The sequence below is a fragment of the Triticum urartu genome, chromosome 4A, assembly GCF_056163025.1.
Source record: "Triticum urartu cultivar PI428250 chromosome 4A, HENAU_Tu73, whole genome shotgun sequence".
Lineage (NCBI taxonomy): Eukaryota > Viridiplantae > Streptophyta > Magnoliopsida > Poales > Poaceae > Triticum > Triticum urartu.
This window is the reverse complement of record NC_141876.1, coordinates 401,245,058-401,268,279: the sequence shown is the minus strand read 5'-3', so window position 1 is coordinate 401,268,279 and position 23,222 is coordinate 401,245,058. Positions and strand designations below refer to the sequence as shown.

General features: G+C 42.3%; 2 pseudogenes; both read right to left on the bottom strand.

The window, feature by feature from the left end:
• Nucleotides 1-18,209: 18,209 nt before the first annotated feature.
• Nucleotides 18,210-19,418, bottom strand: LOC147975976 (uncharacterized; annotated as a pseudogene).
• Nucleotides 19,419-19,922: 504 nt separating this feature from the next.
• LOC147975975 (uncharacterized) lies at nucleotides 19,923-21,020 on the bottom strand (annotated as a pseudogene).
• Nucleotides 21,021-23,222: the final 2,202 nt, after the last annotated feature.

The window sequence follows — 23,222 nt, the reverse complement described above, 5'->3', positions numbered from 1 at the left end:
TCCCCGGTACAAATTCTAATTGCTCATGTGAAATAATCTTCGGCAAAAAAATTTCAACCGGTTAGCATGCACTTTGGAAATAATCTTAAAGATTACATTGCACAAGCTTATTGGTCAAAACTAAGTTAAAGAGGTTGGATTCGATATCTTTGGAATTAACACGATGAACGTCCTATTTATCACCTCTGGAGATTCTTCCCCATTCTACACTCTCAACACCACCCGAGTAACCTCATCACTACAAACACCCCAGTTCTTCTGGAAAAAGTGTGCTGGAAAACCGTCTGGATCGGGTGCCTTGGTTGGGAACATTTGGAACAATTCTTCTTTGACTTCCTTCTCAGTATATGCCTTAGCAAGCATTACATTCATCTCCTCATCTACCTTTCATGGGGTATGAGAGAGGACCTCCTCAATCCCCACTATAGGCTCACTGTTGTATAGATTTTTATAAAACTCAATCGCCATATTTCTTATCTCCTCCTCATCAGCACACATTGTTCCATCCTGCCTGACTAGCTTAGTTATACGGTTGTGCCTTCTCCTATTAATGGCATTCTGATGAAAGAATTTGGTGTCACCGTCCCCCTCAGCTAGCCATTGGATTTGGTCTCTGCCGCCACATTATTTCCTCCCGAAAATTCAATTCAATTATTCTAGCTTTAGTCTTAATTTCTTCAAGAGATGGTCCGGTTCTCCCAACTAATGACCGTAAGGATTGCAATCTACTCTTAAGTTTCCTAAGTTCAGACCTCACTTTACGAAATTCCTTTGATCCCCAATCTGCGAGAGTACATGACACTCTCTGTAGCTTTGCTGCAAGCTCAGTCACTGAAATACACTTCCCATCGGCCTCCTACTCACCGTTCAGCATGGATGAGAAGTTCACATGTTGCTCCCACATCTGTTCGTATTTGAAAATTTGGTCATGACCAACTCTTCTCTTTGCAACATCTAGGTCATTAAAAAGAACTACATGTTCATGATCTGATTTCACTATTGTCATGTGATGAAGGGAGGTGAAAGGAAACATCTCATTGCACTCTGCCGTGGATAGACCTCTATCTAGGCGAATTCGACAAAATTGATTATTGTTGATCTTCTTCTCGAAAGTCCAATCCACCCCTATTATCCCAGATCATTCAGCTCACATAAATCAACAGCTTCTCTGAACCCTGCCATCTGTGTTGCATCCCTTTCATTGGGTCCAAAATGCTCCTCACTATGGAGTATCTCATTAAAATCCCCTATGCACAGCCATGGCAGCATGGACTCACCTCTCAGACGGATCATAGTATCCCATGTGTTTTGCCTCAAACTATGGTTTGCCTCACCATAAAAGCAAGTCAACCTCCAATCCTCCTTACCCGGTTCTGCAACCCACACATCAATATGGTAACGAGAAAAATTCTTCACTCGAACATTCAATCCATGCCTCCAGAAAAGTCCCAAGCCTCCGCTCCGTCCATAACTAGCCACTGCAAAACCTCCCTCAAAACCTAACATCATCGCCAGGCCCTCCACTCTCTGCTTTAACAATTGTGTCTCCACAATGCAAACTACCGACGACAAACTCTCCTGAATGAGCTCCCGAAGCTCAGAACTATCGCGGGGTCGCCAATCCCGCGACAATTCTAGCACAATGTTCTCATTGGGACTGGCGACCCTCCACAAGGGAGGCCGCCCCATTCATCAACTCATCACCTTCTCCCACTTATCCTTCTCCCCATCTCCTTCTCTTAACAATAGGCTCCTTCCTAGGTGCTGCAGTGGCATTACCATATGCAGCTGCAGGAGTAACACCCTCTATTTGTAAAACTTTGCCTGCAACAGAACCCGGTGGAACCTGAACCACTGGCTGGCCTGGAGAATTCAGAGAGCCATCCGGATCTACTAACCTTTTCCTAGAATTTCAAGGGTTAACTTCGTTGCCTGACCTTGCATCCTGAGCGGTATAATCTGCATTATACTGATCGTTTGCACTTCGCTCAACATCATTAGGACCTCGTCCACCTGCTCCTCGTCCCCATCCACCTCGACAATCCCTGGTACGCCCACCCCTTTCAGCTACACTTCTACCACCTCCCCTTCCCTAATTTTGACCCACAGTCGGCCCTTCAAAATTCCACATGGGCCACTCCCCCCATTCACATTTACTGAGATCATGCACTCCATCCCCACATTCCTCCACTATATGCCCCTTAGGGCCACAAAAATAGTAGAAATCTGGAAGTTTTTCATAGTATATGGGGTACGTTTTGCTCTCCTTTAAAGTTATCAGAACAAATCTGACCAAAGGAACTTGCACATCTAGAAAAACTCTTGCCCTCAAATATTTTGAAGTGTTGATGATTCCCTCATTCACCATCACCGTGATTGGTGGTTCTCCCACCTCGTGAGCCACCTTCTCCGCCAACTCCTTCTTCCTCATCAGGCCTTCCAAAACACCTTTAATCCTTTCCCACAGTGGTATTTTGTTCAACTTATAATCATTCACATTACTGACGTTGTCATATTCCTGTATGATTACAACTGCATTGCGGAACAGCCACAGACCACTGTCCATAACTCTCCTCCAGTCACCAAGGCAACTAAATTGCGCAATGAAAATATTTGCGCCCTTTGGTTTGAAGAACACTTGCTGGGCAGCCGACCATGCCATGTGCATTGTGTTGAACAACACAACACTGAATGATTGAATTGGCATGCCGTATGTACCTTGAAGATTGCCATCCACCTGATCTCTTTAACTAGTTCATCAAGCTCATCACTGAAATCCAGATCAACCTCCTCTTGTCCATATAAGTGTAGACCCTCAAACCCGTCCTCAAGATTCGGGATTGGACCCCAGACATGGCTCTCTCCCTCGGCTTCCCCCCGACTTATAGTGCCACTCCCGCTTCCTCCATCTCCTGCCTTGCCCCCTCCCCCAAAGATTCTCCACTACTGTCTACTGGATCTCCCAACAACTTCGGCTTCTCCCCGTCTCCCTTCTTTCTCTCGCTTTCGTCTCCTGTAAAAGGTGTTTCCGCCATGCTAGAACCTCCTGAAGCTCTCGCGCACTTCTGAACTATCGTCCCACCGAGGAAGCCCCGCCGGAACTAGAGGAACTGCGGACTCCGACGCGGACACTGGAGGATAGGGTAACCCTCGCGCTGCCGCCGCCGAGCGTAGCGGAGAGAGAGTTCGACGGTGACTAAGAGGCAGTCATTGGTATACACAAATACATAAGACATGCACTCGGGGGAAGATCCAGCCCAGCGGGTCGCCCCGGGCCCCCTTTGTAGACTATAGTTTCTACAGTATATAAAGGATTCAGGTCTCATACCCTGGGCCTGTTCCCCCGAACTAGGGCCTATATCCTCCAGTTCATACCTCCTACATACGATGGGTCTCTCCGTGGCTTCCAGGTACCCTCACGCACACAACCAGTCTACTTTGGCGAGACGGTCCTTTGAATTTTTTTAAATCTTGTTGCGCTCCAGACCAGGCGAGTGGTTGTAATTTTGTGACAAGGACCTTCAACATAGAGTAATACATTCAAGCCTCATGCGAGATGAAATGTCTCTCTCACTCTGTTCCTCCTTGTGGACGATGACGTCGTGCGATGGCAGCAGCTGATCATTATTGTGGCGTCCACTAGAGAGGCCCTCGTGCAGCCGATCTAGTATGGCTGACGACTGCATTGTCATCGCCCACCTTCCCCAGTAAGGTAAGAGCCCCACCCCCTCAAAATCTGTTAGTTTTTCTTGTTTTGCACCTCAATTTCGTCATTTCGAGTGATTTGATAAGTTTTACAGTGGAATGCATGGTCATTTCGAGCTCACTTATATAGTAATCATAGGGTTTTAGTGGTAGTGTGTTAAATGTTCTATTTTTATTGTTTAACTGATGAAGACAACGATTTTTACACTTTAGAGTTATTACTCCGAGGGTTTTTCTGTGGGAATAGAGGGAATGCATATCTTAATGGAAAGAAGGTGTTTTATGATTTTCTACTATGCTAGGGAAACTTGCATGCCAATGATGGATGATTTAGTAGAGGATTTGTCGGTATGAGAAGGTAGGAAGAATAAATATTTATCTGGTGCTACACATATTACAAATCAATAAGCAAGGAGTTAAGACGATTGCCAAAAAGAATGACATGAACTGCATTAGGGCCCTAGCTAGTGATGGGCACAAAAATCTTATGTTGTATCTTGATCACGAGGACAACATTTTGTGAAGATAATTGGGAGAAGGATGATGTGGTTGCCAACCCCTGTGCAAATCTACCTCATGTTATCCGTCTAATGAAGAGTATCAAACATGTCATAGAGGTTAGTAGCTTAGAGGAGAGCATGAGCTTGGTTTGTGCTAAAGATAGCACACACAATTTGCATGCATGTGTAGAGGAACTAACACATCCCCGATGTATCTATAATTTTTGTATGTTTCATTTTTTATTTTTGAGTAAAACATACTGACGGTTGATGTCTACTACTACTACATAACCTTCTTCTTGTAGACGTTGTTGGGCCTCCAAGTGCAGAGGTTTGTAGGACAATAGCAAATTTCCCTCAAGTGGATGACCTAAGGTTTATCAATCCGTGGGAGGCGTAGGATGAAGATGGTCTCTCTCAAGCAACCCTGCAACCAAATAACAAAGAGTCTCTTGTGTCCCCAACACACCCAATACAATGATAAATTGTATAGGTGCACTAGTTCGGCGAAGAGATGGTGATACAAGTGCAATATGGATAGTAGATAATGGTTTTTGTAATCTGAAAATATAAAAACAGCAAGGTAACTAATGATAAAAGTGAGCACAAACGGTATTGCAATGCATTGAAACAAGGCCTAGGGCTCATACTTTCACTAGTGCAAGTTCTCTCAACAATAATAACATAATTGGATCATATAACTATCCCTCAACATGCAACAAAGAGTCACTCCAAAGTCACTAATAGCGGAGAACAAACGAAGAGATTATGGTAGAGTACGAAACCACCTCAAAGTTATCCTTTCCGATCGATCTATTCAAGAGTCCGTAGTAAAATACTCCCTCCGTCCGGAAATACTTGTCATCAAAATGAATAAAAGGAGATGTATCTAGATGTATTTTAGTTCTAGATACATCCCTTTTTATCCATTTTGATGACAAGTATTTTCGGACGGAGGGAGTAACATGAAGCTATTCTTTCCATTCAATCTATCATAGAGTTTGTACTAGAATAACACCTTAAGATACAAATCAACCAAAACCCTAATGTCACCTAGATACTCCAATGTCACCTCAAGTATCCAAGGGTATGATTATACGATATGCATCACACAATCTCAGATTCATCTATTTAAACCAACACAAAGTACTTCAAACAGTGCCCCAAAGTTTCTACCGGAGAGTCAAGACGAAAACGTGTGCCAACCCCTATGCATAGGTTCATAGGTGGAACCCGCAAGTTGATCACCAAAACATACATCAAGTGGATCAATATAATACCCCATTGTCACCACGGGTATCCCACGCAAGACATACATCAAGTGTTCTCAAATCCTTAAAGACTCAATCCGATAAGATAACTTCAAAGGGAAAACTCAATCCATTACAAGAGAGTAGAGCGGGAGAAACATCATATGATCCAACTATAATAGCAAAGCTCGTGATACATCAAGATCGTACCACCTCAAGAACACGAGAGAGAGATCAAACACATAGCTACTAGTACATACCCTCAGCCCCGAGGGAGAACTACTCCCTCCTTGTCATGGAGAGCACCGGGATGATGAAGATGGCCACCGGTGAGGGGTTCCCCCTCCGGCAGGGTGCCGGAACGGGTCTAGATTGGTTTTCTGTGGCTATGGAGGATTCTGGCGGCGGAACTCCCGATCTATTATGCTCCACGAAGTTTTTACGGTATATGGGTATATATGGGAGGAAGAAGTACGTCGGTGGATCTCCGGGCTGTCCACGAGGCAGGGGGCGTGCCCAGGGGGTGGGCGCGCCCCCACCCTCGTGGGCAGCCCGGGACTCTCCTAGTCCATCTCCGATACTCCGTGGGCTTCTTCTGGTCCAAAAATAATTTCCGTGAAGTTTCAGGTCAATTGGACTCCGTTTGATTTTCCTTTTCTGCGATACTCTAAAACAAGGAAAAAACAGAAACTGGCACTGGGCTCTGGGTTAATAGGTTAGTCCCAAAAATAATATAAAAGTGTATAATAAAGCCCATAAACATCCAAAACAGATAATATAATAGCTTAGAACAATCAAAAATTATAGATACGTTGGAGACGTATCAGCATCCCCAAGCTTAATTCCTGCTCGTCCTCGAGTAGGTAAATGATAAAAACAGAATTTTTTATGTGGAATGCTACCTAAAATATTTATCCATGTAATTCTCTGTATTGTGGCAAGAATATTCAGATTCATAAGATTCAAGACAAAAGTTTAATATTGACATAAAAACAATAATACTTCAAGCATACTAACAAAGTAATCATGTCTTCTCAAAATAACATGGCCAAAGAAAGCTATCCCTACAAAATCACATAGTCTGGCTATGCTCCATCTTCACCACACAACATATTTAAATCATGCACAACCCCGATGACAAGCCAAGCAATTGTTTCATACTTTTGATGTTCTCAAACTTTTTCAATCTTCACGCAATATATGAGCGTGAGCCATGGATATAGCACTATATGTGGAATAGAAGGGTGGTTGTGGAGAAGACAAAAAGGGAGAAGATAGTCTCACATCAACTAGGCATATCAACGGGCTATGGAGATGCCCATTAATAGATATCAATGTGAGTGAGTAGGGATTGCCATGCAACGGATGCACTAGAGCTATAAGTGTATGAAAGCTCAACAAAAGAAACTAGTGGGTGTGCATCCAACTTGCTTGCTCACGAAGACCTAGGGCATTTGAGAAAGCCCATTGTTGGAATATACAAGCCAAGTTCTATAATGAAAAATTCCCACTAGTATATGAAAGTGACAAAACAAGAGACTCTCTATCATAAAGATCATGGTGCTACTTTGAAGCACAAGTGTGGAAAAAAGGATAGTAGCATTGTCCCTTTTATTTTATTTTTTTATTTGGCCTTTTTTTATTTGGCTTTCCCTTTTTTTATTTGGCCTTTTTTTGGGACAATGCTCTATTAATGATGATCATCGCACTTCTATTTATTTACAACTCAATGATTACAACTCGATACTAGAACAAAGTATGACTCTATATGAATGCCTTCGGCGGTGTACCGGGATGTGCAATGACTCATGAGTTACATGTATGAAAGAATTATGAATGGTGGCTTTGCCACAAATACAATGTCAACTACATGATCATGCATAGCAATATGACAATGATGGAGCGTGTCATAATAAACAGAACGGTGGAAAGTTGGATGGCAATATATCTCAGAATGGCTATGGAAATGCCATGATAGGTAGGTATGGTGGCTGTTTTGAGGAAGGTATAGGGTGGGTTTAAGGTACCGGCGTAAGTTGCACGGTACTAGAGAGGCTAGCAATGTTGGAAGGGTGAGAGTGCGTATAATCCATGGACTCAACATTAGTCATAAAGAACTCACATACTTATTGCAAAAATCTATTAGTTATCGAAACAAAGTACTACGCGCATGCTCCTAGGGGGATAGATTGGTAGGAGAAGACCATCGCTCGTCCCCGACCGCCACTCATAAGGAGGACAATCAATAAACAAATCATGCTCCGACTTCGTCACATAACGGTTCACCATACGTGCATGCTACGGGAATCACAATCTTCAACACAAGTATTTCTCAAATTCACAACTACTCAACTAGCATGACTCTAATATCACCATCTCCATATCTCAAAACAATTAGCAAGTATCAAACTTCTCTTAGTATTCAATGCACTTTATATGAAAGTTTTTATTATATCCCTCTTGGATGCCCATCATATTAGGACTAAATTCATAACCAAAGCAGACTACCATGTTGTTTAGAGACTCTCAAAATATTATAAGTGAAGCATGAGAGATCAATTATTTCTATAAAATAAAACCACCATCGTGCTCTGAAAGGATATAAGTGAAGCATTAGAGCAAATGACAAACTACCCCGAAAGATATAAGTGAAGATCAATGAGTAGTCGAATAATTATGCAACTATGTGAAGACTCTCTAAGATTTAAGAATTTAAGATCTTGGTATTTTATTCAAACATCAATCAAAACAAAGTAAAATGACATTCTAATAATGGCAAACATCATGTGAAGAAGCAAAAACTTAGGATCAACCGAAACTAACCGATAGTTGTTGAAGAAGAAAGGTGGGATGCCAACCGGGGCATCCCCAAGCTTAGACGCTTGAGACTTCTTGAAATATTATCTTGGGATACCTTGGGCATCCCCAATCTTGAGCTTTTGTGTCTCCTTAATTCCTCTCATATCACGGTCTCCCTAAATCTCAAAAGCTTCATCCACACAAAACTCAACAAGGACTCGTGAGATAAGTTAGTATAAACCAATGCAAAAACCTAAATATAATCTACTGTAGCAAATCACTAAAATTATTATTCAACATTGCGTACTAAATGCCTCTTCATATTTAATAGTCCTATCCTCAAATAGAATCATTAAAGAAGCAAACATATGCAAACAATGCAAACATAACAGCAATCTGCCTAAACAGGACAGTCTGTAAAGAGTGCAGCAAGATCCATACTTACCTACCTACAAAAATTATGAAAGAAAATTCCCACTGTAGTAAATTTATCAGAGCTTATTATGCAAAAGGTTTCAACATTTTATCACATTCTTACTTTTCTAGGGAATTATTGCAACAGCGGTAAACTTTCTGTTTTCAAACAGCAACATGTGGACTTGTAAAATAGGCATAGTAAAGGCTATAAATGCCACTTTTATTGAAATAAAAGATGCAAAACATTGTTCTAAATAACATAAAGCAAATCCTAACAAAATAAATTAACACTCCAAGCAAAACACATATCATGTGGTGAATAAAAATATAGCTCCAAGTAAAGTTACCGATGAACGAAGACGAAAGAGGGGATGCCTTCTGGGGCATCCCCAAGCTTAGGATCTTGGTTCTCCTTGAATATTTCCTTGGGGTACCTTGGGCATCCCCAAGATTAGGCTCTTGCCACTCCTTATTCCATAATCCATCGAATCTTTACCCAAAACTTGAAAACTTCACAACACAAAACTCAAAATAGAAAATCTCGTGAGCTCCGTTAGCGAAAGAAAACAAAACACCACTTCAAGGTACTGTAATGAACTCATTATTTATTTATATTGGTGTTAAACCTACTGTATTCCAACTTCTCTATGGTTTATAAACTATTTTACTAGCCATAGATTCATCAAAATAGGCAAACAACACACGAAAAACAGAATATGTCAAAAACAGAACAGTCTGTAGTAATCTGTGACTAACGCAAACTTCTGGAACCCCAAAAATTATAAAATAAATTTCTGGATGTGAGGAATTTATCTATTGATCATCTGAAAAAATAATTAACTAAATAGCACTCTCCAATAAAAAATGGCAGCAATTCTCGTGAGCGCTAAAGTTTCTGTTTTTTATAGCAAGATCAACAAGACTTTCCCCAAGTCTTCCCAACGGTTCTACTTGGCACAAACACTAATTAAAACATAAAAACTCAATAATAACAGAGTCTAGAAAAATTATTTATTGCTAAACAGGAGCAAAAATCAAGGAACAAAAATAAAGTTGGGTTGCCTCCCAACAAGCGCTATCGTTTAACGCCCCTAGCTAGGCATGATGATTTCAATGATGCTCACATAAAAGATAAGAATTGAAACATAAAGAGAGCATCATGAAGAATATGACTAGCACATTTAAGTCTAACCCTCTTCCTATGCATAGAGATTTTGTGATTAAATAACTTATGGGAGCAATAATCAACTAGCATAGGAAGGCAAAGCAAGCATAGCTTCAAAACTTTAAGCACATAGAGAGGAAACTTGACATTATTGCAATTCCTACAAGTATATGTTCCTCCATCATAATAATTTTCAGTAGCATCATGAATGAATTCAACAATATAACTATCACATAAAGCACTATTTTCATGATGTACAAGCATAGAATTTTTATTACTCTCCACATAAGCAAACTTCTTCTCATGAATAGTAGTGGGAGCAGACTCAAAAAAATAACTATCATGTGTGGCATAATCCAATTGAAAAATAAAATCATGATGACAAGTTTCATGGATATCATTATTCTTTATAGCATACAAGTCATCACAATAATCATCGTAGATAGCAACTTTGTTCTCATAATCAATTGGAACCTCTTCCGAAATAGTGGATTCATCACAAAATAAAGTCATGACCTCTCCAAATCCACTTTCATCAATATAATCATCATAAATAGGAGGCATGCTTTCATCATAATAAATTTTCTCATCAAAACTTGGGGGACAAAAAATATCATCTTCATCCAACATAGCTTCCCCAAGCTTGTGGCTTTGCATATCATTAGAGTCATGGATATTCAAGGAATTCATACTAACAACATTGCAATCATGCTCATCATTCAAAGATTTAGTGCCAAACATTTTAATGCATTCTTCTTCTAACACTTTGGCACAATTTTCCTTTCCATCATACTCACGAAAGATATTAAAAAGATGAAGTGTATAAGGCAAACTCAATTCCATTTTTTTGTAGTTTTCTTTAATAAATTAAACTGGTGCTAAAACAAGAAACAAAAAGATTCGATTGCAAGATCTAAAGATACACCTTCAAGCACTAACCTCCCCGGCAACAGCGCCAGAAAAGAGCTTCATGTCTACTACATAACCTTCTTCTTGTAGACATTGTTGGGCCTCCAAGTGCAGAGGTTTGTAGGACAATAGCAAATTTCCCTCAAGTGGATGACCTAAGGTTTATCAATCCGTGGGAGGCGTAGGATGAAGATGGTCTCTCTCAAGCAACCCTGCAACCAAATAACAAAGAGTCTCTTGTGTCCCCAACACACCCAATACAATGGTAAATTGTATATGTGCACTAGTTCGGCGAAGAGATGGTGATACAAGTGCAATATGGATTGTAGATAATGGTTTTTGTAATCTTAAAATATAAAAACAGCAAGGTAACTAATGATAAAAGTGAACACAAACGGTATTGCAATGCGTTGAAACAAGGCCTAGGGTTCATAATTTCACTAGTGCAAGTTCTCTCAACAATAATAACATAACTGGATCATATAACTATCCCTCAACATGCAACAAAGAGTCACTCCAAAGTCAGTAATAGCGGAGAACAAACGAAGAGATTATGGTAGGGTACGAAACCACCTCAAAGTTATCCTTTCTGATCGATCTATTCAAGAATCCGTAGTAAAATAACATGAAGCTATTCTTTCCATTCAATCTATCATAGAGTTCGTACTAGAATAACACCTGAAGACACAAATCAACCAAAACCCTAATGTCACCTAGATACTCCAATGTCACCTCAAGTATCCGTGGGTATGATTATACGATATGCATCACACAATCTCAGATTCATCTATTTAAACCAACACAAAGTACTTCAAAGAGTGCCCCAAAGTTTCTACCGGAGAGTCAAGACGAAAACGTGTGCCAACCCCTATGCATAGGTTCATAGGCGGAACCCGCAAGTTGATCACCAAAACATACATCAAGTGGATCAATAGAATACCCCATTGTCACCACAGGAATCCCACGCAAGACATACATCAAGTGTTCTCAAATCCTTAAAGACTCAATCCGATAAGATAACTTCAAAGGGAAAACTCAATCCATTACAAGAGAGTAGAGGGGGAGAAACATCATAAAATCCAACTATAATAGCAAAGCTCGCGATACATCAAGATCATACCACCTCAAGAACACGAGAGAGAGAGAGAGAGATCAAACACATAGCTACTGGTACATACCCTCAGCCCCGAGGGAGAACTACTCCCTCCTCGTCATGGAGAGCACCGGGATGATGAAGATGGCCACCGGTGAGGGGTTCCCCCTCCGGCAGGGTGCCGGAACTGGTCTAGACTGGTTTTCGGTGGCTACGGAGGCTTTTGGCGGCGGAATTCCCGATCTATTGTGCTCCACGAAGTTCTTAGGGTATATGGGTATATATGGGATGAAGAAGTACATCAGTGGATCTCCGGGTTGTCCACGAGGCAGGGGGTGGGCACGCCCCCACCCTCATGGGCAGCCCGGGACTCTCCTGGTCCATCTTCGATACTCCGTGGGCTTCTTCTGGTCCAACAATAAGTTCCGTGAAGTTTCAGGTCAATTGGACTCTGTTTGATTTTCCTTTTCTGCGATACTCTAAAACAAGGAAAAAAAAATAGAAATTGGCACGGGGCTCTGGGTTAATAGGTTAGTCCCGAAAATAATATAAAAGTGTATAATAAAGTCCATAAACATCCAAAACAGGTAATATAATAGCATGGAACAATCAAAAATTATAGATATGTTGGAGACGTATCAACGGTCCTAAAAGTATTCGAGTTGTGTCAAATAGGTCCTAAAAGTTTGAAAGCAAACATCTAGATCCTATATGTGTGTAAGTCGTTCACAACGGGTCCTATCCGTGGCTGACCAGTCCACATACATAGGCAATATTTTGCCAAGACCCCCTTCTCCTTCTCACCTGTGGCTAGTCTTATTTTCTCCTCGTCATGTGTACTTAGGCTCGTCGCCATGCATGCGGCGTACATGTTTGCCAAGACCACAGCATCGTGCTGGGTTCCATGGAGTAATTGCTACACAACGAAGTGCTTGCGAAATTCTATGTTGAAGAATAACAGCCCGCCACGCGCCATGGTGTCTAAGGGCGCTCTGCCCACCCTGCTCCTACGTCGATGGCTCGTTGCCGCTGGCACACTCTGCAACCTCGTGTCCATTGTCTCATCGGACAGTCCCATGTCGCTCAACATGCTCATGTGGCTGGTGCACGTGCTCCAATATAGCTCTGTTGGCGCGTAGCGGCCGGCCGCGGTGACCATCTACAAGATCTCTAGCTCCCTGGAGCTGAAGTGCCTGGTGGGTCACCATAGGTGCATGTCAGTGTTGGTATGGAGGCTAAGTCATCGACACGAGAGGGGGCGACCCCACTCAACTGACCCGCTTCTCAGTGTCCTCTCTCTACTCACTCTTGTAGCCCTCTCTCTACTCACTCCTGTAGCGGTCGCTGGTCGAGGATCAGGAGGCAACACAAGTGAGAAGAAGAAAATAAGAGGGACCACAAGTGGGAAAGAGAAGCGAGGTTTTTGACAAAATGTTGCCTATTTGGCGTGAGTCAGCAGACCAAATGGCATGGTCAGACACGGTGAACGACTTACAAACATAAAGTACATAGATGTGTGTTTTCAAACTTTTAAGACCTAGTTGACACACTTGGAATACTTTAAGGACCGCTAGTGTATTTTACTCTTTATTTTTTATCTTTCAAGTTAACAATGTTTTTAAATCTTTTTGAGGGGCTAATCAATTAATTCGGTGCCCAGTGTTGGTTTCTATTTTTTTGCTGTTTTTAGTATAAAAAAATCATCGCAGAGAAAATAGAAGAGGTGTTTTTGTGCCGAAAGAAGACCAATGGGCCAAGGCCCAACCCGAGGTGGATTCCCATAGAGCCTAGGCGCCTGGTCTAGGCTCTCAGCTTAAGGGGTGCCTAGGGCCCGTGGGCATCCCTCCAGGTGGCTTCGGTGCCCACTGGCCGAAAACCCTTCCATGAATTATATCACTTTTTTGCCGCGGTCACTTCATGATCCGAAGCGATCTTTGTTTTAAGCACCGATATGTTACTCTGCCTAAGGGGAAGTTTGTCCCCATCTTCACTAATATCGTTGTCGATGAGCTCGCCGTCGAGCTTGTTGAGGACATCATTGGCAACCTCTAGCTCACACGCAGGGTGGCGGCTGTCAGCTCATCTGCGCGGTCGCCTGAAGCATGAGCCCGCGATACCGCGTGTCCAATACATCCATTCCCAGCGTGCGCGTGAGGGCCAAATGGCCGGACTCCAGCCAGAGGTGGCGTTCGCTGTGCCTCCACACCTCCTGCAGGAACGACTGAGCAACCCACCACTTGAGGCTCGCACAACGTGGTCCATTGGCTCGCACAGGAATAACACTCGCATCCGAGAGTAAATTGCACAGAAGTACCATGATTGGGGCATTGGAAGCAGATTGGTACCAAGATTGGTAATTTTTACGTGTCAGTACCAAGTTTTGGGCGAGACGTTGCAAAAGAGGCTAAAAGTGCGTTTTATACATATTGACAGGTATTCTGACTAGTTGGGCCCGCCCATCAGGCGCCATGTTGGCCAGTGAGCGTGTGCCCGCGCGCTGACTCGGACGAGCCCGGGTCGAACCGTTTAGGCGCGGCTGGTGCGGCCCGAGCCAGACCTCGCTCATTCCCCCCGCTTTGCTCTGCCTTCTTCTTCCTTCTCTCCGCCTCGCTGCCGCCTGCGCCCACCCCTGCTGGCCGCCACACGACACCGCCGCAGCCATGGTTTTGGAGGACGAGAGTAGCGATCACAACTCAAGCCTCCCGTACATGCACTCCGAAACCTCCACCGATGGGCTCAACCAGGTCAGTTACTCCATTGGAGCTAGGGTTAGGGTTAGGTTTAGAAATTTTGGGGATTTTTCTGTGTAGGTGGTCTTTGTTGTGAGGATTTCGTTTGATTTGCCTTGTCCTCGTCCTCTGCACATGATGGTAACTTGGATTTTGCTTGGGCAGGTGCCTTTCTCTCTTGAGTACCCGGATTACAAGGGTCTTGAGCTAGTTCTGATAGTGTTGTGCGAGAAGCATGGGAATCCATCAGAGAGGCTTGTTGCATGTGAAGGAACAATGACTAGGAGAAGGTTCTTAGCATGTGCATAGCGGGTACTTTTCTTGCCTTATTGATTATGCACAGGATGTGTTCATTGAAAGTGATAGAGTCTTGTTTGCCAAGTGTGATTCAGTTATGTCTATGGTAATTTTGTTAGTCATATATGCCCTACTGTAGTGCTCATTGTAGGAATGCTGAATATTAAGTTCAGTGGAGTGCATTTTTGCTAAATATAGGCTCAAGCATGCTCTGTTGTGTGCACATGCTATTTATTTATACTTGTATGCAGTGTTGCTTAGTACTCACATTAGCCCCTCCATTAGCTGATGTGTTACTCCTAATAAGTAACTGTTGCTTACTGCTGATAGTAGGTACTGTCATTAGCTAGTTTGTTGCTGCAGGCTAATGTAGTGTATTTAGCTAGGCTAATGTAGTCTGGTTTAATAACTCTTCATTCAGTGATGTCTATGTTCCATTTGTTAGTGACACATGGCAAAGTAGTTAACTGGTAGACTGGTAGTGCACAGTGTAGGATTCCATTATATTAATGGCCAATTCTAAGTTGGTTATTATGCTAAGTTGAATGGAGTGTTACTCTGCTAAATATATACTGATCACCCATTGTAGGATTACATTAAGTTATTTTACAATGTGCTCCTGTTGCTTAGCACATGGCTATGCAAATTCAGTGTTGGTCAGTACCAACATTAGCTACTGCCATGAACCAACTGTTGCTTACTACTCATAGTAGTTGTATTGTACTAAAATTTTCCCTTGTTATTTTTCCAGGAAGGTCAGAATTGTGGGTTTGTTCAGTGGGTTGATGAGCAGTGGCCCCCAACAATGGAGAATGCATTGTTGAAGTTTTGGTCAATGGTTGAAGAGAGCAAGTGTGCTATGGTGAATGATAATCTTGAAAGTGCTCTAACTATTCACCATTTGACAGTAGAAAAGAACAAGCTGGATGCAGACTATGACAAGTTAGTGAAAGATGTGCATCAACTTGTGGACTTTCAGGAGGAGAGGGTTGTGGATTTCAGTTATCTGCAGTCCAACATCACATACCAGCACCAATGCAGAGCTGAATTGGTGGATGGTATGAAGGCATAAATGGCAAAGAAAGATGTAGTTACAGGGAAGCTTCAACAGAAGTATGAACTCTTGTGCAACCTGACAAGTGCTCAAGCAACTGTCATCCATAACCTGAAGTTGAAGAATGTGAAAGATAAGGAATTGCTTAGTGAGGCTAGGATGAATTTGGAGTTGAAGAATGCAGAGTTCACAAAGTTCGAGGAGAAGCTGACCCAAGAGAAGCTAGAGTTTAAGTTTCAGGTTGCTGGTCTGCTGAAGCTCAAGGAAAACCATAATGAAGAGAAGTACATGCAAGAGCTTAAGATTTGTGACCTCATGAAGGCAGAGGAGAAGCTTAAGGAGAAGATCAAGGGGATCCAGGCCATCTTAGAGAACTGAAGAAGATGAAGTGAGATTAGTTGGCATTGCATACCTTTTGGGAAGGATGGCTGTGCAATGACCTAGTAACTTAGAATTATGGTTGTGTAATGTATGGTTCTAGTAATTGTGAACTCTGGCTGTTTTTCTACCTAGTAGTTATGCTATTCATCCTTTTGTGAGAAAAGGATGGATTGTGCATTTGAACTGCACTATGTATTGTGAACAATGGTTGTGTATGCCTATAATGTGTTGAACTGTAGTAAGTATTGTTTGCTTATGTTATACTGATGCTGAAAATGGTTGCTAGTTTGTTGTTGAAAATGATTGCTAGTTTGTTGCTGAAAATGGTTGCTAGTTTGTTGCTGAAAATGGTGACATACAAATCATTTAAAAATGCTTATGTTACACTGATGCTTAAATGCTTAAATGCATTTGCAAAAGGAATAGTTTCTTATGCTTAAATGCTTCCTCATCATTCTTTTATTATGTTGCCACCCAAAACCCTAATTGATTCTTTTAGGTGGTTTCGTGGACCCGGAGCCACCCTAGAGCCTAAATGATAGGTTTAGGTGTTTTCGTCGACCCCGAGCCACCAAAACCCTAATTGATTCTATTAGGTGGTTCCGTCGACCCCGAGCCACCGAAAACCCTAATTGATATGTTTAGGTGGTTTTGTCGACCGCGAGCCACCCTAGAGCCTAGATGACAGGTTTAGGTGTTTTTGTCGACCCCAAGCCACCCAAACCCTAATTGATAGGTTGAGGTGGTTTCGTCTACCCCGAGCCACCAAAACCCTAATTGATAGGTTTAGGTGTTTTTGTCGACCCCGAGACACGAAAACCCTAATTGATAGGTTTAGGTGTTTTCGTCGAACCCAACACACCAAAACCCTAATTGATAGGTTTAAGTGGTTTCGTCGACCAAGAGCCACCAAAACCCTAATTGATAGGTTTAGGTGGTTTCGTCGACCAAGAGCCACCAAAACCCTAATTGATAGGTTTAGGTGGTTTCGTTGACCCCGAGCCACCAAAACCCTAATTGATAGGTTTAGGTGGTTTCGTCGACCCCGAGCCACCCTAGAGCCTAGATGATAGGTTTAGGTGTTTTTGTCGACCCCGAGACACCAAACCCCTAATTGATAGGTTTAGGTGGTTTCGTCGACCCCAAGCCACCAAAACCCTAATTGATAGGTTTAGGTGGTTTTGTCGACCCCGAGCCACCCTAGAGCCTAGATGATAGGTTTAGGTGTTTTCGTCGACCCCGAGCCACCAAAACCCTAATTGATTATATTAGGTGGTTCCGTCAACCCCGAGCCACCCAAAACCCTAATTGATAGGTTTAGGTGCTTTCGTTGACCTCGAGCCACCAAAACCCTAATTGATAGGTTTAGGTGTTTTCGTCGACCCCGAGCCACCAAAACCCTAATTGATTCTATTAGGTGGTTCCGTCGACCCCGAGCCAACCAAAACCCAAAGTGCTTATGTTTTATCCTAGACCTTAACAACATATCCAACAATGTATCCAGCAACAGCGTTACTCTATCCAATAATATGCACCATTGTCATGAACATATCAATGATAAAATGATATAAAGAGAACCATCCACCCACATGAACATAGTCCATTCCATGCATTGATTAACTAATAAATAGCAAGATCACATCCATCGACATGAACAAAAGCCAGCTCCAGAAATGGCATTAACTAATAAATAGATCCATCCATCCACATGAACAAAAGCCATATATGGCATTGATTCTTAAAGTACACTAGCAGAGTACAATAAGAGCAGCAGCAAAGTACACTGAGAGCACCGGCAAGATCACATTGCACCATAGGATGCAAGAACACACATAAAGTATTTAGTTTTGAACATTACATGGCACATGTGCCATTTAGTGGTTACCACTTGCATAGAAGTAGGCTCTCCATCATCTGTTTCTACCACCAGAAGGTGGAGGGGCAGTAGATGTAGAGGGAGCAGTAGATGTTGAGGGAGCAGATTGCCTTGGGGCATAGAATACACCTCTCCCTCTCCCACCACCTCTCCCAGCACCTCTCATAGCACCTCTCCTAGCACCTCTCCTAGCAGCTTTAGCTGGAGCACCTCTCCCAGCACCTCCTGTTGCAGCAGTTGGTGCTGTTGTAGGAGCTGGATGAGAAGCTCTTGGTCCTGGTGTAGGAGCAGCAGCACCAGCACTTGAATTCCTTGCAAGAGGCTTGTAGAAACATGGAAATGAGTTAGCAAATAGTAAAATAATGGATGGCATAAGAAGGAAAACATGTTAGTACTTAAAAGAGGTTTACCACATGTTTGTTCTTCCTCAAAGCCAGCTCAGGCTTCAACTGTTTCATGCAGCTTGTGTACCTATGTCCTTGCAGTCCACAATTGCCACATGTTATAGTCCCCATTCTTGATGTGTCATTTGGCTTTGGAACTTCAAACTTCCCCTTGACCCTCTTCTCTTTCTTTCTTCCCCTCTTCACTTTAAATGCAGGTGGGTGAATGTCTGGACCAGGGTCCTTGTCCAATCATGCTCATGAGGAACTGGATAGATCATTGGTTCATAAGCTGCCACATAGAATTGTTCCTTGAAGAAATTGCTGACATAATCCTCTGGTTTTCTTTTGCCCTTGTTTATTGCTGAGATGGCATGGTTACATGGGATGCCAGTGAGGTCCCATTTTCTGCAACCACATGTGTGAAGTTGCAAGTTAACAGCATGGGTTTGCTGCCCACTTGTAACTTGCCACAAGTCCACACCATCTTGAATAGGTTTGCAAAATTTGGCCCTCTCCTTCTCAACCTCTAGCTTTTCACTATAATGGGGTGTTATCTCCCATCTAGCTTTCTTTCCACTCTCCCTATTCCTATGCCACCTCACCATCTGCTTATCCTTTATTCCATCACACATTGTCCTAATTGGTTTCTTCCTAACATCTGGTGCATACTTGTTGAAAACCTCAGACAAATTGTTAACTACAAGGTCAGTCTTGTAGTTTGTGTCAAATGCCTGCCTTACCCATGTTTTCTTGGGTACAACACTAAGCCACTTCCAAGCTTCCTCACATTCAGTTCTTAGGTCATTCATTGCAATGTTAAATTTGTGGTCACTATATGCATATGCAGCATTATCCATATACTTCTTCAGATCTTCCCCCCTAAACCCAGCAGTTTGGAAGTTTGCATATATATGCCTAAGGCAGAACCTTTGGTTGCACTTAGGAAAGATTGCATTCACTGCATTTAGTAGGCCTTGGGACACACAGTTAAACTAGCTAAGCTGCTATCTAGCACAAAACAACCATATAAGAACAAGGTGAGATGATGCAAGCACATACCTTTTGTCTATCTGACATTATTGTATATGGACCAAACTGTCCCACTTCTCCTTCTAGGCAGATTTTTAGTTGGTGTAGAAACCAACACTAGCTAGGTGTGTCCTCTTGCCCAACAATACAAAATGCTAGTGGGTATATATTGTTGTTGCCATCTCTACTAGTGGCAACAAGTAGTTGAGCACCAGTAGTTAACTTGATGAAGCACCCATCAACACCTGATGTGCAAGAAAATTCAATATCTAAAACATTCAAATGCATTTAAAGATAAAACAATATGTAACTAATGTAGAAGGTGAAAAAAACTAACCAATGAAGGGTCCGCACCCCTTGAGAAACCCCTCCCTTGCTCCATTGATGCAATAGAACATGGCATGGAATCTTGGGCCTGGATGGGGGATTTTTTCAGTGGGTGTTGGAGTTACAGTAGTGACTACTACTCTACTCCCAGGGTCTGTATCCATCACTGTCTGAGCATAGTCTTTCAATCTAGGGCATCGCTTTTTGTGGTCTCCTAACACAGCATCAATAGCTAGGTTCTTTGCCCTATATGCCATTGACTTGGGCACATCCACACCATACTTATCCATGCGGGCATCAATCAAAATCTGAATGCCAGTTGTTAGATCAAATCTGAATAGTGACTCATACTTGTTAGCAAGCCACTTGGCACTTACCCTTGTTGTCTCTATACTAATAGGGCAAGTGTGCTCAATTCTCATCTTCTTAATTACAAAAGTAGTTTCACCTTTTATAACTGCTGCCACCATAAAGAAGTTGCAATGTTTTTGGTTGCATTCTACAATTATCCTTTGATCCGAGTTCCTGTGATATTTGAAGTTTCTGCCTTGAGTGATGTTTAAGTTCAACAAAGCCTCTATGAATTGATGTTGATCCTAGAAACACATCTTTAGACATAATTTCTCATGTGGTGCCTCCATTTTCTCATTGTACCATTTTCTAGGAGGCCTCTGCTTTTCCCTGCTCTTCCTTTTCTTTGGCAACACAAATGACAATGGCTCAAAACCATCATCATCAGCCTCCTTCAACAATCCTTTCTCTTCTTCATTAGATGAAGGTTTGAAATCAGGCTCCTCCTCTTGTACTACACTGGAATGTGATCTTGTTGTTGGCCCTCTCCTAACTGGAAGCTTCTGTTTCTTCTTCTTCTTCTTCTTCTTCTTCTTCTTCTTCTCTTCATGTACAATTACAGTTTCTTCATCCTCTGAAACAACTTTGTCATCTTCATCCATTTGAAAAAGTTCCTCAAGCTTTGTGTCACCCTCATAATGCAACACTTCCTCCTCCTCAGATTCTTCATCATCTGATTCTTCCTCTTCTATTTCATCATACTCTCTCTGTCTCTTTCCCTCATCCATCTCTATGTCATCAGCATCACCCATATAAAAAGGGTTTCCATCACTGTCATCTTCACCTTCACAATCAGAACCACCACTGCCCTCATATCCCTCTTCTTCTTCTAGTTCCAAAACAGCTTTCAGCTTTCCTTTTACATTCTTGCTCTCTTGTGTGCAAACACCAGTACCATGAGCTGTACTGCAGCTGCTACTCTGAATTTCAAAGACAACTCTTTCTTGATCAACAACATAGATGGGTGGCTCACTGAGATCATATAACACAGGCTCTTCATACACAATCGTGGACAATTCTTGCCTCTTGATACGTCTCCAATGTATCTATAATTTTTGATTGCTCCATGCTATTATATTATCTAGTTTGGATGTTAATGGGCTTTATTTTACACTTTTATATCATTTTGGGACTAACCTACTAATTGGAGACCCAGCCTAAAATGCTGTTTTTCGCCTATTTTAGAGTTTCATCGAAAAGGAATATCAAACAGAGTCCAAATGGAATGAAACCTTTGGGAACGTGATTTTCTCAACAAATGTGATCCAGGAGACTTGGAGTGGGCGTCAAGAAACAATCGAGGAGGCCACGAGGCAAGGGGGCGCACCTACCCCCTGGGTGCGCCCTCCACCCTCGTGGGCCCCTCGTTGCTCCACCGACGTACTTCTTCCTCCTATATATATCCACGTACCCCCCAAACATCCAGGAGCACCACGAAAACCTAATTCCATCGCCGCAACCTTCTGTACCCGAGAGATCCCAGCTTGGGGCCTTTTCTGGAGCTCTGCCGGAGGGGGCATTGATCATGGAGGGCCTCTACATCAACTCCATGGCCTCTCCGGTGATGTGTGAGTAGTTTACTTCAGACCTTCGGTCCATATTATTAGCTAGATGGCTTCTTCTCTCTCTTCGGATCTCAATACAAAGTTCTCCTCGATCTTCTTGGAGATCTATTCGATGTAATCTTCTTTTGCGGTGTGTTTGTCGAGATCCGATGAATTGTGGGTTTATGATCCAGATTATCTATGAACAATATTTGATTCTTCTCTGAATTCTTTTATGTATGATTGGTTTATCTTTGCAAGTCTCTTTGAATTATCAGTTTGGTTTGGCCTACTAGATTGATCTTTCTTGCAATGGGAGAAGTGCTTAGCTTTGGGTTCAATCTTGCGGTGCTCGATCCCAGTGACAGTAGGGGAAACGACACGTATTGTATTGTTACCATCAAGGATAAAAAGATGGGGTTTATATCATATTCCATGAGTTTATCTCTCTACATCATGTCATCTTACTTAAAGCATTACTCTGTTCTTATGAACTTAATACTCTAGATGCATGCTGGATAGCGGTCGATGTGTGGAGTAATAGTAGTAGATGCAGAATCGTTTCGGTCTACTTGTCACGGACATGATGCCTATATACATGATCATACCTAGATATTCTCATAACTATGCTCAATTCTATCAATTGCTCGACAGTAATTCGTTTACCCACCGTAATACTTATGCTCTTGATAGAAGCCACTAGTGAAACCTATGGCCCCGGGTCTATCTTCCATCATATTAATCTTCCAACACTTAGCTATTTCTATTGCCATTTATTTTACTTTGCATCTTTATTTCTCTTTATCATAAAAATACCAAAAATCTTATCTTATCATATCTATCAGATCTCACTCTTGTAAGTGATCGTGAAGGGATTGACAACCCCTTTATCGCGTTGGTTGCGAGGTTCTTATTTGTTTGTGTAGGTGCGTGGGACTCGAGCGTGATCTCCTACTGGATTGATACCTTGGTTCTCAAAAACTGAGGGAAATACTTACGCTACTTTACTGCATCACCCTTTCCTCTTCAAGGGAAAACCAACGCAGTGCTCAAGAGGTAGCAAGAAGGATTTCTGGCGCCGTTGCCGGAGAGATTCGCGCCAAGTCAAGTCAAGATTTGACTCCTGACAACGAGCCATTTCTGGCACCGTTGCCGGGGAGTCTACGCACAAGTAAAGACATACCAAGTACCCATCACAAACTCTTATCCCTCGCATTACGTTATTTTCCATTTGCCTGTCATTTTCCTCTCCCCCACTTCACCCTTGCCGTTTTATTCTCCCTCCTTTTCCGTTCCCCTTCTCTTTTTCTATTTGCCTTTTTGCCTGCTTCTTGTTTGCTTGTGTGTTGGATTGCTTGCTTGTCATGATGGCTCAAGATAATACTAAATTGTGTGACTTTGACAATACCA